We start from the raw sequence: 21,093 nt of genomic DNA, 5'->3' as shown, positions 1-21,093 counted from the left end.
AGGCTTATTCTAATGCCTACACCCTGTAACCTAGGACTCCCCTTGGAACTATAAAAGGGGGCACTGAGTACGACATACGCATCCAAGACAACACATAGAACACAGCTGATACACCACCACCGTCACCAGCCAGGACTTAGATCCCTTAGCTACATCCACTTTATTCGCCTCTATACAAGCACTTAGGTGCAAGATAATACAAAGTCTCCTCCCCCACTGGACGTAGGGCCTTCTCTTGCCCGAACCAGGATAAATCTTTGTGTCATTCTTGTGTCACCATCCTGAAATGGGAGCATGCACACAAATTCACTCGTTGGTGCCACCCCCGGGGTCAAAACACCGACAGAATGAAAGTATTTTCTAAGTACCACACGATGTCACTGCTTAATTTTGACACTAAGATGAAGTTTCGACAACAACCCATCATAGTCAAAACTCCCTTGGGGGCTAACAGGGGGGAACCCCATAGACTCCCAAAAAACTCAAACGTTTTTTCCAAAAGCTCGGTACTATCTTCTCCTTTTTAAGCCCTAAGGAAATCCTGCACGATCGAGTAGTAAGAACACCTCGAGCCCCTTAAGGGCCAGGGGATGTCGAGCCTGAGGATCCCTACGCCTTTGAGCTACGGTAACTCTATTCACTCCCTCACCCTCGAGGTAATCGAGGTTGTTTCAAAAAGACCGATCAAGGAACATAAACTTAGGCAACAAAGAACTAAAAGAGACTCGAGCATAAAAGTGAGCAAATCTTTATAGAAAATATGAATGTTAAGGCCGCCTAGGCCACGACGCTATTCAAAGATAGCTACTAAACATATTACATTGGGTCTAAGTACCCAGATTAGGCTCACAGGCCTTGGTCGTTGTCCCCACCATCTCCACCCTCATCTCACTCTTCCACGCCCACGTCGGCCACTGGAGGAAGCACCTCTGGCTCGAACAACCTCGCCAGCCTCTCGCTAGGACCCTGTTGGGCATTCTTAACGTCACTACCAAAAGTAGACTTAGTTTTCTAATTCTGATAACGGCGCCAAAAATGCCAAACCTATCCCTCATGCCACTTAAGCCAAGTTGTCATCCCCAACATGATATGAGAGACGTGGTATTGAAATATGCAATTGCTCTTCTGAATAAATAATAAATGAGATCTGCAAGCACACAGATTAATACCGATGTAGCAATTTAACTGGGAAGTATTTCAGGTATCGTTATTTATATTTTTACCACTGGGAAGGGATTGCTAAACATCAATGTTGATTATGGAATGGAATATAGAACTGAGTATCTATCATTGCAAGTATAATTGAGAGCATTTATCTATCTCTTTCATACAGGGATAAGTGTCACATAAAAGATAGATAAAGTATGAATGGTGACAAAGATAATTAATCTGATCAGCATAACTTAGCCACATTTAAATATGATAAGCACCTCAACAGATATTCTAGCAAGTCATTAGCATGGAATTAGGATGAACTACAAGAATATTTTCTAAGTTATTCTTAACTATAAAGTCTAGCATATCATAGTTAGTGCAATTATACTTGGCAATCATTGCGAGACAGGACTACGCCCATGCATAGTGATATTATCAAGGAAGATGAGAAACATAGCAATCACTCCCCTATAATAATTTTGTTCTGCCAGCCCTATACACGAGTGGGGGACTCTATAAGAATCAATGGTGCTGTCACTACCACGAACTACCCCTCGATCTAGCATATAGGGTACAATCGCATATAAATACAGTATAGGCACCACGCCTACACAATACTTATTATTTACCCACTGTACACATGGATAAACGCTATATGATCCTAAACATGTATATAAATCCAATCTAACTAAGCCAAGCATATAACTATGATAAACTAAAAACAATATAATTGCAAATATAAACAAGTAGAGCAAAGTCATAATCAATATATTGAAGTAGAACAAAGTCATATTCATAATATTGAAGAACAATGATGAACAATTGAAGAACAATAAAGGAATTACCAAGAATTCTCCTGACAGATCCGAAAACCAATCGAAGATTGACTCCTTCTAGTTCTAATCCTATGTAGCTATGCTAAGCTAGAGATCTATTGATGTTGTGGCTCTAGGACTTGATCAGAGGCTTCTTCTCCCGAGATGGATAATGAATTAGGGTTTCAGAGAGGTGCCCTCCTCCAGGGGCCAGGGGGTTTGCTTATATAGTCATTTCAAATGAATGTGGGCCGTCGGATCAAACCGACATTAATCGCACGGTTTTCCTGGATCCTTTAGGTCGGTGGAGCATGATCCGCGAAGTAGAACGTGATTGGTTGCCTAGCTAGGGCAGGCGCCCAAGGGGGGAGGGCGGGCGCCCTGCCCCCGGGCCCGATCGGCCTCCCGTTCGTTCCCGTGGCTTCTGGACTCTTCTAGATGTTGGATAATTGCGCAACACGTTAATATCTCTATGTAAACCCGACGTGTGGGCCTTTCCTCCATAATTCCTTATAACCCCCTGCAGAAATAGACAAACACCAAAACTCGTAGAATTCTGTCAGATAAAACCCTAAGTCTGGGTGTCGGTTGCATTTGGATCCTTTTCTCTATTTATTTGATGATTATATTTGATACTTAAGGACCATCAACAAACTCCCCCAAGCTTACCTCTTACTCGTCCCTGAGCAAGGATAATCTCAGTGATGGGTCAGAAGTTACTGTAATGCCTTTAAAAGTTGATGGTACACATGCTTTCAAATGAGGTCTCATCTCTGAGTTAGAGTAAACTGTCAAGACTTAAAACTTACTTATTTTACCTTTCACCATGGGACTTGTAACCATCACTTCTGTCTTGAGTAGTTAAAAGATAGAACGGTCTAGTCAAGCACCATGTCTCTTATTCTTGATTAGCTATAGCTCTGGAGCTTTTGTAGATTTTCAAATAAAACACAGAGATTCCTTGTATGACTCTCAGATCTCTCTTTTGTGGTATTTTTGGATCCTTACCAAGGCTGTGATGGTACATGCCTTCTCTCAAAGTATGTAGTGTTTGTGGTATAAGGCATAGTGACATTGCCTTCTCTCTCATCCTACTCTAATAAGGCTTTTGATATCTGGAGCTCATAGGTGGGAGATAAAGTATACATATTTACAAGACATTTATTGCATAGTCAAACCATTGATCCAGAGAAACAAGTCAATAAGTTAAATCAAGATGTGCATGTGTGGCGAATGAATGGTGTATGGTGATGATGGTGATAATAATTGTGAAAGTCTAATTCTACTTTTGCTCTTTTGAGGAGATGCATATCTTTCTTGCTCTTTTGAAACTTTTTGAGGAGAATGAGATGCTCTATATTTTGTTTTTCTTTTCTCTCAGGTGGGTATCTTGTACCCCTAATTCTACTGTCGGACACTTGTCCATTTTTACCTCTCGTCTCACTTTTTCTTTTCTTTCGAGGTTCCGGGCACTTGCCCCTTTTTATTTCCTCGTATCTTCTTTTTTTAGAGCACTCATCTCCTGAAATAATATAGCAAGTGGTAGTAACCAAGATAACTCGAGAATTTATTTCACAGGGAAAAACAAAAATATTTTTGGCTATTCTCTCTCGGATTAGGAGTAGAATACTTTTAGGTAGTTCTGAAGATGGAAATGTGTGGATATATGTGGACGTGTACTTCCGAAGTAGAAGCAGCATGTGTGAGTGAACATGCAAGTGAATCTTGATTTTAACCACATGACAAGCTCCCAAGGGTCTACACAGCTTGACCACACTCAATGCTCATAAGCAGTAAAAAGTAAATGTGTGGCTCAAAGTGTAGCAAGCATGTATATATGGATGTGGTAGGAATTTAAACTCTCATCATACAGGAATTCATCATGTGATATTTTAAAGATTTTTAAAGATAAAGTTCTCCAGATTTCTAGGATCTCTAGGAACAGATAAATTGTAGCTCAACCTTCCCATATCATATCCGTTAACAACTTAGACTTCAGATCAAGTTCTCTTTCCACAAGTTCAGATTTAGAGCAAGCTTTAAATTATAACAGTTATGTCTAAACTAGAGAGAGAACTCAAATTTGGAAATTAGGCAGAGCAACTTTTCATCATATCCATGCTAGAGTTGTATTATTAAGATTCAGTTTAGCATAGCCACTTTATTTATTTATTAAGCACACTAAGCAAAAGATATATATAAGCACAAAATATTTATTTGGTTTTTCATGGTTATGTATATTTTTATTTTAATATATTATAAGTATATAGATAGAAATACTTTGCGGGATAAATGGGGGTGCTCTCTCCCAAGCTGAATTTTGACGTAATTTCTTCTGATGTAGCTAGCAGGTGGCAGAGGTGTATTTGAAAGTCGGCAGTACCCTGACAGCGATTAGGATGTCCTCCGTCTGCTAGTCTTCTTGATCCTTGAATTCTGTGGAGCTCAAATAGACAACAAAGCTTTGTGGAACTGTTTAGGTGTTAGGATAAATATCTTAGCCATTATCATGTTGAGCTTCCTCAATAAGTGTTACTCTCTGTTTTTATATTTTCATTTTATAGAGCAGAAAAATATCTTTATTTTATTTTTATGCCACCACAGTGAATGTACTTATGGGTTTTATGCCACTCGTATACTCACATGGGGCTTACTATTTTTAATATTTTTTTCTTTTTTAAGATAGTATGAACATGATTAACTAAACAAATAATTTGAAATAATTGAAAGGAAAAGGTAACTACCAAGTTTACCTCTTGTCAAGGCATTCGGTGTTTTTAAGTCCTTCGAACGAGACTCTATATTTTCTCAGTCGTCCTGGGATTCGTTGGATGGCGTAGTCGATGGTTCCGGCGGTGCCTCCTCTTCGTGTATATCTATATTCTCTCTCCACACCTGACTCGGTACTACGGTTTCCTTAGGACAATTCTATTCAAGCTATATGTCTTCAGCCCTCACCACTTCTCCTTCATAGTCTGCCCATCCATCCTTGATGATTTGCCTCTTCTGGTTGCGGTTGCGTCGTCTTCTTCTTGTCCTGACCTGCTTAGAGTCTTCAACTATATAGTTAGGGTCACTAAAATAGCGGCGTACCTTCTGTGAGGGGAAGTGCATGTGAACTTCTCTGGTTCCAATGTAGATGATTGCTTTAACGATGCTAAGGAACGGTCTCCCAAGGATGATGGGTGGATCATACTCATCTTCTCCCATGTCAATAACCTGAAAGTCTGTATGGACAAAATGATCGTCTATTTTGACAGGGACGTGAGTTACTATACCTTCAACCTTTCGGAATGTCTGATCTGCCATCTGGAGCTGAAGGTATGTTGGTTTTAGGGGCATGGTTCCGAACAAGAGCCGATAGCTGACTGCGGCCATTATGTTGACGCCCGATCCGGTGTCGCAAAACGTCTTGTAGAAGTTGTATCCACTAATAGAGCAATAGTTGATTGGCATACCTGGGTCGTCCTTCTTGGTTAGGAACGGTGACTTAAGTCGATGATCTTGACCTCCTTGAACTGCAGCGACCATCTTAGCTGACTCGGTCTACACTTGCTTGTTCCTGTTCCTCCGGTAGGTCCTCTTCCTTGGTTCTTGTCGGGATTGCTCTGAGATTTGTGTAGCCTTGTTCTTGAAGGAAAACGTCTCCTTCCTCCCTTTGATGTAGAAACTGATCTTGGCAGCACTAGCGTAGATGACAGCTCCTGAGGTGTTCAGGAATGGCCTCCCTAAGATGACGGGTGCCCTCTCATCATTACCGGTCTCTATCACCACGAAGTCTGCTGGGGCATACAAGGTACCAACTCAGACATAGAGGTTCTTCAATTTTCCCTTTGAGAAACTTAATGTCTGATATGCAAACTGCAAACACATGGTTGTTTCTAATAAAGGATATGTAAAGAATTTTTCATAGAGTACCCTGGACATAATGTTGACGCTGAAGCGAAAGTCACAGAGTGCTTCTGGGAAGTCCACCATGCCGATGGAGATCGGGATGACGGGGCATCCTGGATCGCCTCTCTTGACCGACAGAAGGTCAATAGTAACTTCCGCAATGGGGTTACTCTAGTGGTTACCTGCATCAATCATGTCTACAAGATTTGCATATTCTAATCCTTTCGGTTGTGATGGTATACCGGGGTTAGTAGCAGGAACAGCAGCAGCTATTTGATTTAACCGAGATTCAATCATTTTATTAAAGCTAATTTGATTCTTGACGGAGTAGAGAAATTATCCATTCTATTATTTATATTTTCTAACATATTATCATTAGATGCCATTTTCTTAGATAGGTTATCCATTAGCTTTTCTTGATTAGACAATAACTCTCTCAGAGGTGGAAAATTATTATTATTACTAGGCAAATGCCCGTGCGTTGCAACGGGAAAAAAATTCCACCAACAACGGTAAATATAAACGATGTACAGCTCCCTTAACACATTTATCCGGCACCAACGTCCAAGCCATCCAACATTGCTAGCCAAAGCCATGGAACATTGCCTTTAGCTAAAGCTATGGATAGATTTGCCAGCTTGCTGCCCCCAACCGCACTTGCCTCCTCCATTTGTTCTACTTGCAGCATTCCAACCTTCCCTAAAGGAAGCAAAAATATAAATAATGTGCCTTAAAGATATGCCTGCAATAATAACTCTTATAGCACATTACAAGATTTGACATTCTGGAATGGGTCCAGCAAGTTTTTTTCATTTCCATTCCAGACCACTTGAATAATATCCATTATCAATCAACATATACATTCAAAAATTCTAAATAGTCATATGTCACAATTGACCGCACAATCAACTCAACGAACAAGATATAGTCATGTTTCAAACTTCTTTATAATTTTCAGAGTTGGAATAATTAGTCATATTTGTAGAACTTGTCATGCTCAACTGAAGTTTCAGCTATCACCATAGTACTTGAATATGCCATCACACTGGAACATGACTGAAGTTAATATTCAAATATATATATTTTTCCAGGCATGATACAATGCAGTACTCCTTGCTGTGGGCAAAAGGCCAAAGTGCACCTTCCAAATTCCTTATCAGCTCATTGTGTGATCTATGTGTGAGAAATGATGAAAACAGTGTACGACAATTAGAACCCATGCATTTTAAATGTCCTGTGAACTTGACTGAATAATTATTTTATCTTGATGCAAATTATATGCAATACATAGATTCACAAAGATTAGCAAGAATTGTTGAGAAATCCCAACTTATGATGATTGATGAGGTGACACTCTAGGGATCATAGTTGTTTAAATTTGAATTCAGGATGTCTAGTATGACCAGCTCTTATGATGACTGGTGAGGTGACGTACTCTGAATTTCCACATGAATAGGACAGAAAGCAAACTGAACTTACATCTATTTTGGGAGTGTTTTCCATACTTTGTTGTTGTCAGCCCTCATGTACACCTGAAATCACAAAGTCAGAACTCATAAGCGCTGCCAAACTGGACTAATCATACCACATGATAGCTATTATATTGTAAAGAAAACATTTCTGTCTTACGCAAAAAGTTAAAGGAAAAGTGAAAAATCATGGGAAATACATGCTGCTTTGTGGAAACGACTTCAATATTTAGTGCAGGAAGCTCCAACAGACTAATCCTCCTCTGCTTGTTATCTTGCCTGATTGTCTGCACACTAAAATGACACAAATTTTTTCATTAACTAAATACTACTTACAATTGACAGAAACTTTCATAATCCAAAGAAATGAAGAGCACATCAACATTCCACGAGGCAAGTTTCTTGATGCATGCTAGGAATAATAAGAAGAAACAATATGTGGCACATACCAAGTGCACCATAAGAGCCTAACAAGTTCCTATAGGATCGGATGCAGGACCCCAAAAATAAGTTTGAGTGTCATCAACAAACATATTTTAGTCATCCATAGCATCCTCACCAAATAACCTGTTGTAGTCTGTAAATGACAAACATAAATAAGATGTTCTAGTCAATTAAGTGAAAGGGAAATAAATAAGAATTTAGCTATGTGCAGACCTGACTGAGTTTTCAGAGATGTTCTAGTCAATTAAGTGAAAGGGAAATCTACAAACCCTCTAACTAAACAAGCTATCTAATAAGCATTAGGCACAAGCTAAAATAATGTGATTATTTTTTCTACGGGGAAAAGCTTACCAAGCTTATTATTTAATAAACTTCTTTGTCAACTAAATTAGCAACCGTCCTAATTGCATTCAAAGATATGACCAACAAAGAAAACAAAGACATGTTAGTCCTATAAATTTGGTGGCTATTAGTTTATTACAGAGGTACGAGGCATCAGTCATGGTAATGAGATGGTGTAGAGTTTGTCGCCTTATCACTAAAATAGTTTGAGTGCTGTTAATGACATGGTGTGGCCTTTTTTCTTGTTTCGGTGACTGGGTCTGAAATTAACAAGCCTAAAGTATCTGTGAAGCCTACATCTCCTTGTTCCTATCACCGATCTGGACCAGGATTGGAATTCAGTTTTGCACAATATACCCCTCTACCTAGTGAATGGACCTAATCAGCTAGCTGCCTCTAGCTCAGATTAACACATTGAGATTTAGATGAGATGAGCTATGAAATATACCTGAAACGAGCCTTGATAACCGAAGCAAAAGTAGTGGATGTGGTTTGCCTGGTCACCACTAAGAGAACATTTTCTTGACAGTCTAATCAATCTGCACTAAAAAATCAGTAAATTCCATTTGTAATGAAACAATTATGTGGTTGTTTGTTAGATGCAACAATCAAGGTATTTGTCCTATTCCTGAGGTCACTACTATAAGCTTTTTTTTCAGTATGTTGCAGAGTCCATGGAGCAGCTTATAAACTGCATTAGATTCATTGCTCTTGTAAGTCCTAGAGTGGATGGAGTATGTAGTCCTCAACAATCCACTGTTAATTCTAACATGTCACTTTCCACTTTGAAATGTTCATAGGTATATGGATCTAGTGAATTAGCTAGCTTAATTATATCATATCAAGTAATTATGACCGCGCGGAGAGATCGCAGCTCATCCTCAATCGCCATATATTCCGTAAACTTAATGTTTGGTTGAACACATTCAGGTGATCCAGCTCAAATATCTAGAAAGAAAAGAAAAACACAGATTATAGAAGAAAACACATGGTAAAACCGCCAGCACATTTCCCTGGGAATTTTTGACAGACACCTGCTTTGCATGGCTCATGTACACGATGATGTAGGCCAACGTGGGTTTCAGGCCACCGGAGGCCATGGCAGGGGTCAGAGGCAGCTCGAGGCTAAGGAGCAAGGGTCAGAAGGAGGCCGGGAGCTGGAGGCTTGGCAACCTGTTGGAGGCGGGCGGCGTGGGCATAATAGTATTGGCCAGACATGTTCTTTATATGATGCAAAATTTAAACAACTATTTTCTTCACTGCAGCAGAAAAGTAAAGAAATACAAAAAGTGTATGGATGGTTCAGCTAACCTGGGAGTGGCAACGCCATCAACGACGGCAGATTAGGACCCTTGCCCTGCCTTCTGCTTTCCTGTGGACCATTGACCTGCTCCAACAGCATAATAAATCGAAGCACATTGAATAAGCATACCAATTCTAGCAGACCAAGACTAACTACTCCTGCAATTGCAGCGAGTCAAAAGATATAGAGGTTATATTCCAAGACAACATTTCACTGAAATAAAGAACTGAAGCCCAAATGTATCAGCTTATATTTCCAATCAAAGCAAATATCTCAAAATACATGAAACCAAACCCAAGGGCCAAGGCTATCTAATACGTGACCAAGAGAAACAAGAATGAACTATATATATAATATATAAGCAAACGTAGAGTCACTGGAACAACTACCACAATATAATGTCAATGCATAGACCAAATAATTCACTCATGTACCTTCTGGGTGTCGATGGAATTAGAAATTACAGAGAAAGATAGGAGGACCTCACAGATGTCGTTATCCTATCTGACACAGTGAAAATGAAATACGGTCCTACCAATTGTGTTTTTGTTAAAATATAGGTCTTGTTTGACCTGTAAGTTTGCTAGGCAACTGCAGCAGAACAAACTTAGCACATACCCAAATTCAAATGACATAACATGTGCTTTTCACTTTATGAGGTGTTGCAATCACACAAATAACACCTAAAACACCACCCTCAGATGATATGCCTGGTGGCAAAAGATAAGTTGTGCACAAAAAAGATATTTTAGTTGGGAGTTGTATTGAATATTGATATTGCATTACTTATCCTGAAGATAGTAAAAGGACATGCTTTTTGACAATCAACTAACAAAATAACTCTTCCAGAAATTAACAGTACACTTTCAAGGACAGCATCAGACCCCAAACCAACAAAAAAAAAATCAAAAGTAGCCATACCAACAATTTCTCCAAGGTGCATTGATACTGAATTTAGTCGAGCCTTGTTTTTGTAAAGAAGACTAACAACATATCTTGATCTTGCAATTCTTTAGCAAGAGCCTGGCATGAAAAAGATATGCACGATATCAATAGTACACCAAACTGTTAGCCTTATTTTGATACAGCGATGCCAAATTGACATTATATGTCTGTTATCAAAACTTGAAGCCTCAAATGACAAGGAACAAAACACACAGAAGTGCATTTACATGTGATAGCCAGTGATTTGGCACACACATGGGGACCAAAGGATGTTCTGTTTACCTCATGGGCATTCCATCAAACACCTCATGTACGCTATTGATGTTAGCGTTGAGTCCAGTGTTGAATGTGGTGGTGTTGGGCGCTGCCGGGGCTGTGAATGTTGGTGTAGTGTAGATGGCTGAGATGCCTTGGCTTCTTTCCCTTTGACTTGGGGACCTCTACTGGTCCCTCATCTCATAGAACCCGTCACAGACACAGGAGTAGGCCGATGCACGCGCGAAGCCGCTGATGGTTGAGTTCGGCCTCACGCAGCGGCTTGGCAAGCTTACCCACTGTCAACCGCTCCTCACCGTTGACCGCGCACTACCCTCGCTCGAGATTGGCAGCCACGATTCGGCATCCAGGCGGCAGTGGCGTTGGCATTCGGCCGAAGGTAGGCGCCCGGGCGGTAGCGTTGGTGGTGCCTTGCTGGTCAGGTAGGTGCCCGGCGCACAGCGCACGACAGCTTGGTTGGTGGAGCGGTGGCGCCCAGCGCACGATGGCTACGTGGGAGGGGTGAGAGGTGGAAGGAGAAAGGGAGGGGAGGTCGCTGCCACCGCCGAGTACGTAACCGGCATCGTTGGTGCCGGTGGTGAGAAGAAGAACAAGATGGGGATGGGGATGGGGCTGGCAGTGCTCGTGATGGCGGGCGTGCTCGGAGGGTTGGCGAGGGTGGAGGAGAACCTGGAGATGGAGGACTCGTACGGCGGCGGCGGCAGCTACGGTAGTCGTCGTGACCGTTTTGACCGGGAGCAGGCGGAGTGGATGTGGACGATTTGGCCAGGGGTGAGGGGAGTGGATGTGGACGATTGCTTTCTATATGTTTTAGTTGTAGAGATTGTAAGAATTGTTACCTTGATAATTACCTGAGTAGTTAGGCCTCTGTTGATTCCAACCTTGATTTTGTTGAGGATGGTTGTAGTAATTGTTGTTGTTGTTGTTGATGATGATGTAGTTCACGTCCTCAAGCATCTCAGGGCAGTGATTGCCTGAGTGTCCAGTATCTCCACACTTCTCGCAAGTCATGTGAGAGTCGTAGATGTGCATGACTTCCTTCTTATCTCCAGCTCTATCATCGAGCTTCTCCATGAGCAGGTCTAGCTTGGCAGATAGCATGTCTACCTCCTTGAGTTGGTGCATACCTCCACCTCTCTTGCGTGTCGGTTCATTCTTCATTCCAGCCTTGGTTGGACGCCATCTTCTCCACAAGAGCTGTGGCTTATGGTATGGTGAGTGATAGGAATGCTCCTCCAGCTGCAGCATCCATGGTCTCTCAGGCACTATTGCCGAGCCGATGATAAAACGTCTGCATCAGTAGCTAGCTCTCCATTCCATGATGGGGACATTCTAGGATGTAGTCTTGAAAGCGCTCCCATGCTTCTGGAACGGATTCATCATGTTGTTGCTGAAAACTTGTAATTTTCCCACGGAGAGCATTGGTCTTGACCATGGGAAAGAACTTAGCCAGAATGTTTATGGAGTAGAGTGCCCACGTAGTATTCTTCTCCTTTGTAGCGTAGAACCACTGCTTCGCTCTCCCCAATAGTGAGAATGGGAAGAGGCGAAGTAGTATAGCATCTCTGGGAACTCCTGATATGGTGAATGTGTTGTAAATCTCCAGGAAGTGTTGGAGATGAGCACTAGCATCCTCGTGTGCCTTCCCACAGAACTGGTTGGATTGCACCATGTTGATAAGTCCAGACTTGAGCTCAAAGTTGCCGTCGATCTCTGCAGCAGGTCCAGTATGGATGTTGTCCATAGTGGGAGCTGAGAACTCACGGATCGTTTTGTTCGCCATGACTTTGAACTCTGAAGACAAGTTCCGGGTGAAACTTCGGTGATCTTCTTGATTGGATGAAGCTTCGTGCTGAAGTATTGATGATCTCTTCTTGAGCTTCGCTCTTGTTTTTCTGAATAACGCTTCGGGATTGTCAACAAAATTTCCTGGAAGATGTCTTATATTCATACATTACCCTGCATAAAATAAAATAGAAAAATTAATGGAGTAAAACTGTATGAGAGAATTGATAATCTCAATCATATTAGTTATGTGAATGATAACTCAAAATTCCATATCCATTCCTTATTAGTAATCAATCTTCCCCGGCAACGGCGCCAAAAATGCTTGTTGGGCATTCTTAACGTCACTACCAAAAGTAGACTTAGTTTTCTAATTCTGATAACGGCGCCAAAAATGCCAAACCTATCCCTCATGCCACTTAAGCCAAGTTGTCATCCCCAGCATGACATGAGAGACGCGGTATTGAAATATGCAATTGCTCTTCTGAATAAATAATAAATGAGATCTGCAAGCGCACAGATTAATACCGATGTAGCATTTTAACCAGGAAGTATTCTTGGTATCGTTATTTATATTTTTACCACTAGGAAGGGATTGCTAAACATCAATGTTGATTATCGAATGGAATATAGAATTGAGTATCCATCATTGCAAGTATAATTGACAGCATTTATCTATCTCTTTCATACAGGGATAAGTGTCACATAAAAGATAGATAAAGTATGAATGGTGACAAAGATAATTAATATGATCAACATAACTTAGCCACATATAAATATGATAAGTGTTGATATTTGGTAACGCAATCAGGAAATGATCCGCAAGCGCACGGATATCGGTGAACATTTCACCCGGGAGGTTATCCAGAATATCATATTAATATTTTTACCACTGGGAGAAAGGGTGCATCTGACTAACCAAATCTATTGCTACTATCCCTTTAGGCTACAAAGAATGTTTCTCGATGTGAGTGATGTATAGAGAAGACTGCAACCGTAGTCTCATTCTAACCTTGGTAAGGATGATCTACTGTTCTATTGGGGAAGCTTACGGAATCTAGACACCACAAAGGATGTTCGACCCGCACCTATAAACCCTACCCGTCCTGCTAACAAGATGTGGGCTGCAAAGGTAACTCGGAAATGTCACGTTCCTCGCTACTACCACGGTCTAGCTAGTCAGGGGATATCTATGAGTACCCTAGCCTAAACACCACATTTACGTTAGCAAAGATTACTCTAATACTCAACCGGAAGAGATGAAAGTAAACTCATAAACCAAAGAACAATAAAACAAGAACTTACTAGAATTAGAAGTCGAATTACTGAAGAATCCTAGGAGCAAGCCTCGGGTTAGAAGACTTGATCCCGCAGGTACAACCTCGGAGTAGACACCGACAGGTCGGGCTTCCTCCGATCTACACCTCCACTCTATATCTCTCAATCTAGTAGAAACTAGAAGATCTAATTCTACTCACATTGGATGCTAAGCCTAAAATAAATATTTATTTAGAGGAGAGGTATTCCTTCGAGGGCTCCTCTCAACTCTATGATGAACTTGTCTCCTCCAGGGGCTAGGGGGTCTGGTTTTATAGTCCCCTCAAGTGAACGTGAGCCGTTGGATCAAACCGACATTGATTGGACGGTTATCCTTGATCCTTTAGGTCGGTGGAGCTTAGTCCACGAAGAGAGTGCTGAATCGAATCTAGGTCAGGGCGGGCGCCCAAGGGGGTGGGCGGGCGCCCTACCCCCGGGCCCGTTCGGCCTCCCGTTCGTTCCTGTGGCTTCTGGAGTCTTCTAGATGATAGTAAATTGCACGACACATTAATATCTCGATGTAAACCCGACGTGTGGGCCTTTCTTCTATATTTCCTGATAACGCCCTGCAGAAATAGACAAACACCAAAACTCGTGGAATTCTGTCAGATAAAACCCTAAGTCTGGGTGTTGGTTGCATTTGGATCCTTTTATTTATTTATTTGATGATTATATTTTGTACTTAAGGACCATCAACAATAAGCACCTCAACAGATATTCGAGCAAGTCATTAGCATGGAATTAAGATGAATTACAAGAATATTTCCTAAGTTATTCTTAACTATAAAGTCTACCATATCATAGTTAGTGCAATTATACTTGGCAATCATTGCGAGACAGGACTACGCCCATGCATAGTGATATTATCAAGGAAGATGAGAAACATAGCAAACTCTCCCTTGTAATAATGTTGTTCTGCCAGCCCTATACGTGAGAGGGGGACTATATAAGAATCAATGAAGCTGTCACTACCACGAACTACCCCGCGATCTGGCATATAGGGTACAATCGCAGATAAATACGGTATAGGCACCACGCCTACACAATACTTATCATTTACCCACTGTACACATGGATAAACGCTATACGATCCTAAACATGTATATAAATCCAATCTAATTAAGCCAAGCATATAACTATGATAAACTAAGAACAATATAATTGCAAATATAAACAAGTAGAGCAAAGTCATAATCAATATATTGAAGTTGAACAAAGTCATATTCATAATATTGAAGAACAATGATGAACAATTGAAGAACAATAGAGGAATTATCAAGAATTCTCCTGACAGATCCGGAAACCAATCGAAGATTGACTCCTTCTAGTTCTATTCCTAAGTAGCTATGCTAAGCTAGAGATCTATTGATGTGGTGGCTCTAGGGCTTGATCAGAGGCTTCTTCTCCCGAGATGGATAATGAATTAGGGTTTCAGAGAGGTGCCCTCCTCCAGGGGCCAGGGGGTCTGCTTATATAGTCCTTTTAAATAACTGTGGGTCGTCGGATCAAACCGACATTAATCACACAATTTTCATTGATCCTTTAGGTTGGTGGAGCATGATCCTCAAAGTAGAACGTGATTGGTTGCCTGGCCAGGGCGGGCGCCCAAGGGGGGAGGGCGGGCGCCCTGCCCCCGGGCCCGATCGACCTCCCGTTCATTCCCGTGGCTTCTGGACTCTTCTAGATGTTGGATAATTGCACAACACATTAATATCTCTATGTAAACCTGATGTGTGGGCCTTTCCTCCATAATTCCTGATAACCCGCTGCAGAAATAGACAAACACCAAAACTCATGGAATTCTATCAGATAAAACCCTAAGTCTGGGTGTCGGTTGCATTTGGATACTTAAGGACCGTCAACAGACCCTACGCTTCGTCGATCAAGACGTGGAGCCTCTCCTTGTTCTCTGGATCAGTCTTGGTGATATCGGTGAAGAAGCCGTGGGATACCACCTCCGTATCATAGGAGAAGCCTGATCGACGACCGCCATAGCCTGCTTCACCCCAGTATGGAGCACGTCCCGCACTCGGTCCCTCATAGGAGCACCCAAGTAGCATAGTTGGTCAACTAGAGCATCGCCTCGAGCCGTCTCCCCCGCCTCATTCGCAGGCTCGAGCTCCCAAGAGGTCGAGAGGTCGTTGATTGTTGTCCTCAGCCGACCTGTCAACGCAACCTCCTCCTCGAGTTGTGACTTAAGAGACTGGGAGTCGGCCTAGGCTACCAGCAGCTCGTCCTTAAGCCCTACAGAGATCAAAATAAGGAATCAGATGATAGAAAACGAGCATCGCAAAAATAAAGTAAACGTAAGGGCGTAGAAAACTCACCGTGGATCTTCTCCTCGAGAGTTGTGTTCTCTCCGACCAAGTCAGTGTTGGCCCTCTCGATCTTCTTATAAGTGCTGGCCAGCTCTGTCTTCTGACCCACAGGTCCTGAATCAACTTGCCCGACTGGAGGACGGCGTCCTCTTTCTCTTGTAGCGCTTTCTTCAAATGGTCGACGTCGTCGGAAAGACTGCGAGAGCGGGCTCGTTCCGACTCAAGGTCCTCATGGGCCATTGTGGGGGTATAAACCCCTATACCCTTACGGCTAGATTTCGGCCAGGAGGCTTGGTCCATTACGAGACGAGTTCAAGGCTTGATCCGACAACCTGGAGTTTCGCGCAAGGAAACAAGATGTGGAGATCAAGCAGGATTCTAGTCGGTTAGAATAGGAATTGACATCGAATTATCCATGGCAATTGTAACCGACTAGGATTAGTTTCCAGATCTGTAACCCTGCCCTCCAGACTATATAAGGAGGGGCAAGGGACCCCCCTAGGACATCATATCCTCTCAACACAATCCAATACAACCAGACGCAGGACGTAGGTATTACGCCAACTCAGTGGCCGAACCTGGATAAAAAGCTTGTCCGTGTCTTGCGTCACCATCGAGTTCGTAGTTTGCGCACCGTCTACCGATAAACTACTACCGTGGGTATACCCCAAGGTAGACTGCCGACTAGCTTTCGTCGACAGTGGCGCGCCAGGTAGGGGGTGTGCGTGCAACTTTTCCGGCGAACAAGATGGTCACGATCCCAGCTTCCGCGACCGTGCCCGAAGGCCTCACGTTCACCGTCGGCCAGATCACGTGGACGACGTGCAGCGGCGGCTTCGCGACCACGGTTCCGAAAGAGATCCAGGTCCAATCTGAGATCACGCCGTCTCCGACCACACGCATGACGGCACCAAGCTCCCGACCACCGTTCCCACTCTACAAGGGAAAGGAGATTGACTGCTCGGACCTCCTCCAAGCGCTCGATCGCGCTGACTCCAAGCTACTCGAAGTCTCCCAACTAATAGATGGAGTTCTGCGCCGGCCCGACCAAGCTGCTCGAGCAGATTTTTCGAAATCCCGCCGGCCAACTCGTGTCGCCACACACGAACGGCTGGGAACGTCCCTGACGATAACCTCAACCCCCTCAGGACGATCCGTCGAGCTCAAAAAGGAAGACTATCCTCGCGGCCTGAACAACTCGGCCTCTGTTTACTCACAGCATGTCCAATCCGTTTTCAGCAAGGCGGGTTGGTCGCCGACAAGGAACAATCGTCACCATGTCAACATGGTGACAATCCAAGAGCTACGGGACGGCCAGGTTTCCAGCACCAACTCAAGCACCGGCTCCGTCCCCACCGAGGTTATAAACACCGAAGACGAGGGCTACGACCTGGATTTTCCTTCACACCCTCCGGGTTTCGACCGATTCCCGATATTCCCCCCCCGGCGAGGGGATATTGTGTTCAATGTCAGCGCCGACGAACCGGCTGTTGACGGAGAAACAGATGACCAGAGGCAACTCCGCGAACAGCGTAACGCCGATCGCGCCCGACGGCGTGCGGACGAGCAACAACAGATGCCACCAAGTAACCTCAACGATGCCTTTGACATGGTCGGGGACCAGCCGGTCTACAAAACGCCAAGCGCCAACGTGGCTGTCGCCATGGCCAACCTGGATCGGCTTCCTGACACCCCCGAATGCCAGGGAGTCCGGACCAGCATCCGAGCACACCTGATCGCCGCAATGGGACAGACAGCCACTCTGCTCAAGAGAGTCCAGGACGTCTCTTATACGGAAGCCGCCTCCGACCAGACTAATCGTAGCCAGGTCTCACCCAGCAGGCGTCACCGCAGCCGCTCCCCCGACATCCGTCGAGGGGACTCGCGGCGCGACGATGGTGGTCGGGACGCCGATGGCCGCCGCAAGCAAATTCATGGCGTACGCGGCCAAGAAGAAGATCAACACAGGGATCTCCGCCACAACATCCCTCCCAAAGATGCCCGGGACCGCATCAACAGGCGCGCCGCAGAGAGAGCAGTCCACGAAAACCTGCGCCGCATCGAGTACGATGCGACCCACGGTCCTCCGGGCCTAAGACAGTTCTCCTCACACCTCCGCCAGGTCGTGTGGCCCCGCAATTTCAAGCTCGAAAAACTTAAAAAATACGACGGCAAGGAAAATCCAGAGAACTGGATCACTCTCTATGAAATCGCCGTCCGATCAGCGGCAGGAGATGAGCATGTCATGGCTAACTACTACCCCGTAGTCCTCGACCAGGCTGGTCATCAGTGGCTTCTCGGCTTGCCCGAGGACTCCTTCGACTCTTGGGAAGAGCTACGCCAGGCTTTCATCGACAACTTCATCGCCACATGCGAGCAGCCCGGAAACAAGTATGAACTTGAAAGGATAAGAGACAGGAAGAATGAACCTCTGCGTGATTACATCCGACGATTCTCGGATATGCGCCTCAAAATCCCGAAGATTTCTCATGACGAGGCCATATCAGCCTTTATCAAGGGCATGCGTTTCCATGAAGCGCTGAGGAACAAGCTGTTGCGTAAGCGCCCATCAACGGTAGCAGAGCTCCTCGCCACGGCTAAAAATTACGCCGATGCTGATGACGCAGAAAAACTAATCCGAGACGATGCGAGAGGCCCCGACCAGCCTTCCCGGCGAGATGACGGTCGTGGTCGCTACGACAACAGAAATCACCGCCGCTCTGACAACCGCGATCACCGAGAGGGTTGGGATCGGCGGCGCGACAGCCGCGACGACTTCAGAGGAAAGCGCCCTCGCGACTACGACCACGAAGTAAATACGGTCAAACGTCCCAATGGACGACGGGACTACCAAGACGACTACAACAAAACGTTGAAGGGACCGTGCCAGCTACACCCAAAGTCTAACCATACCATGGAAGAGTGCCGCGTCCTCAAAAGTATCTATACATGGCGGGCCGCCCAAGAGGACTCCGCCAAGAAAAATAACAAGCGCGACGGGCACGACCACGAAGATGAGGATGAGGACCAAGACAGGGACCCCCGACACCAATACGTCAGCCCCACCGACGTGGTCCACTCCATTTTCGGGGGCAAGGTCTCCACTGAGTCCAAGCGAGAAAGAAAGCTGTTAAAGAGAGCCTGCCTCAACATAGACAGCACGGATGGGCTGATCGCAGATCCGAAATGTCCCGCGTGGTCCCACAGGGAGATCTCGTTCAGCAGGAAGGACCAGTGGGCCGCTATCCCAGAGCCGGGTCGTTTCCCACTGATTCTTGATCCCTGCATCAATAGCATCAGATTCGAGCGCGTGCTCGTGGACGGGGGAAGCTCCATCGACATCCTCTTCCGCAACAGCCTGCCCGCCCTCAAGATATCACCGGCACAACTAAAACCTTACGACGCCCAATTCTGGGGGGTTTTGCCAGGTCAAAGTTCGGTGCCCCTCGGACAGATAACATTGCCTGTCCAATTCGGCACACCCGATCACTTCCGGACGGAGTTCATCAACTTCGTAGTCGCGGATTTCGACGGGACCTATCACGCCATACTGGGCCGCCCATCGCTGACAAAGTTCATGGCAGTCCCGCACTACTCATACCTAGTCCTTAAGATGCCCACGGAGAAGGGTGTCCTAACCATCAGAGGCAACGTCTACACTGCGTACACCTGCGAAGAAGAAAGCTTCAAGATCACCGAGGCAATCGACCTCTCAATCCGCATGGCGGAAACAGCAAACCAAGCCGCACAGCTGCCTCCCGACCAGCTCCGATTACCTGAGCAGGAGACAGCCAGAAAGAACTCGAAATCCAAGGAGTACAAAGAAGTGCAGCTGGTCGAAGGCAACCCCGAGAAGACAGCCCTCATCGGGGCTAACCTAGATCCAAAATAGGAAGACGCGCTCGTCAGGTTTCTAAGGGACAACGTGAGCGTTTTCGCATGGAAACCCGCAGACATGCCCGGTGTCCCACGAAACCTGATCGAGCACTCCTTAAATGTCTCGAAGACCGCAAGACCAATCAAGCAAAAACTGCGACGGTTCGCTCGTGACAAAAAGGAGGCTATTAGGACAGAAATAACACGGCTTCTAGCAGCCGGATTCATAAAAGAAGTGTATCACCCCGATTGGCTCGCCAATCCGGTTCTTGTACGCAAAAAGAATAATGAATGGAGAATGTGCGTTGATTACACCGATCTCAACAAACACTGTCCTAAAGATCCTTTTGGTCTTCCTCGCATCGACGAGGTGGTCGACTCAACGGCCGGATGCGAACTACTCTCCTTTCTAGATTGCTACTCTGGTTATCACCAGATCTCGCTAAAGGAAGAAGATCAGATCAAAACATCCTTCATCACACCCTTCGGCGCATACTGCTACACTACCATGTCTTTCGGACTTAAAAACGCCGGGGCCACTTATCAAAGGGCCATCCAGCAATGCCTCCACGACGAGATTCGCGATGACCTCGTCGAGGCCTATGTGGACGACGTGGTCGTAAAAACAAGGGACGCGAGCACCCTAATCGACAACTTAGACCGAACCTTTAAGGCACTCAATAGGTACAAGTGGAAGCTCAACCCCAAGAAATGCATTTTCGGCGTTCCTTCCGGTCTACTGCTCGGCAACGTCGTCAGTCGCGACGGCATACGACCAAACCCTTCAAAAGTCAAAGCCGTACTCGACATGCGACCACCGAAAAACGTCAAGGATATTCAGAAGCTAACCGGATGCATGGCCGCCCTCAGTCGTTTCATCTCAAGGCTGGGAGAAAAAGGCCTCCCTTTCTTCAAACTATTGAAAGCGTCAGAAAAATTTTCTTGGACAGAGGAAGCCGACGCTGCGTTCACTCAGCTTAAGACCTTCCTCACTTCACCACCTGTCCTCACAGCGCCTCAGCCCAATGAAGACCTACTCCTTTACATTGCTGCAACCGACAGGGTTGTTTCCACGGCAATAGTGGTCGAGCGAGATGAACCAGGTCACGTCTTCAAGGTCCAGAGACCCGTTTACTTCATAAGCGAAGTCTTAA

At 44.8% G+C, this 21,093-nt stretch overlaps 1 long non-coding RNA gene across 4 annotated transcripts; it reads right to left on the bottom strand.

Annotated features, from left to right (window-relative positions):
* LOC110430145 lies at positions 6,304-11,402 on the bottom strand. 4 transcript variants are annotated; one of them, XR_002447411.1, is made up of 8 exons: positions 10,650-11,402; positions 10,344-10,445; positions 9,431-9,506; positions 8,568-8,658; positions 7,783-7,910; positions 7,534-7,627; positions 7,344-7,396; positions 6,304-6,563 (listed from the first exon to the last, which is right to left on the bottom strand). It is a non-coding gene; the product is annotated as an uncharacterized LOC110430145 (long non-coding RNA). The 4 variants fall into 4 exon arrangements; XR_002447412.1 differs by lacking the exon at positions 7,783-7,910 and having other exon boundaries at positions 8,568-8,663; XR_002447410.1 differs by lacking the exon at positions 7,783-7,910.

This window comes from Sorghum bicolor, chromosome 9, assembly GCF_000003195.3.
Source record: "Sorghum bicolor cultivar BTx623 chromosome 9, Sorghum_bicolor_NCBIv3, whole genome shotgun sequence".
In the NCBI taxonomy this organism is placed as follows: Eukaryota; Viridiplantae; Streptophyta; class Magnoliopsida; order Poales; family Poaceae; genus Sorghum; species Sorghum bicolor.
Note: the sequence above shows the minus strand (reverse complement) of the source record. Positions and strands in the feature narration are given on the sequence as shown.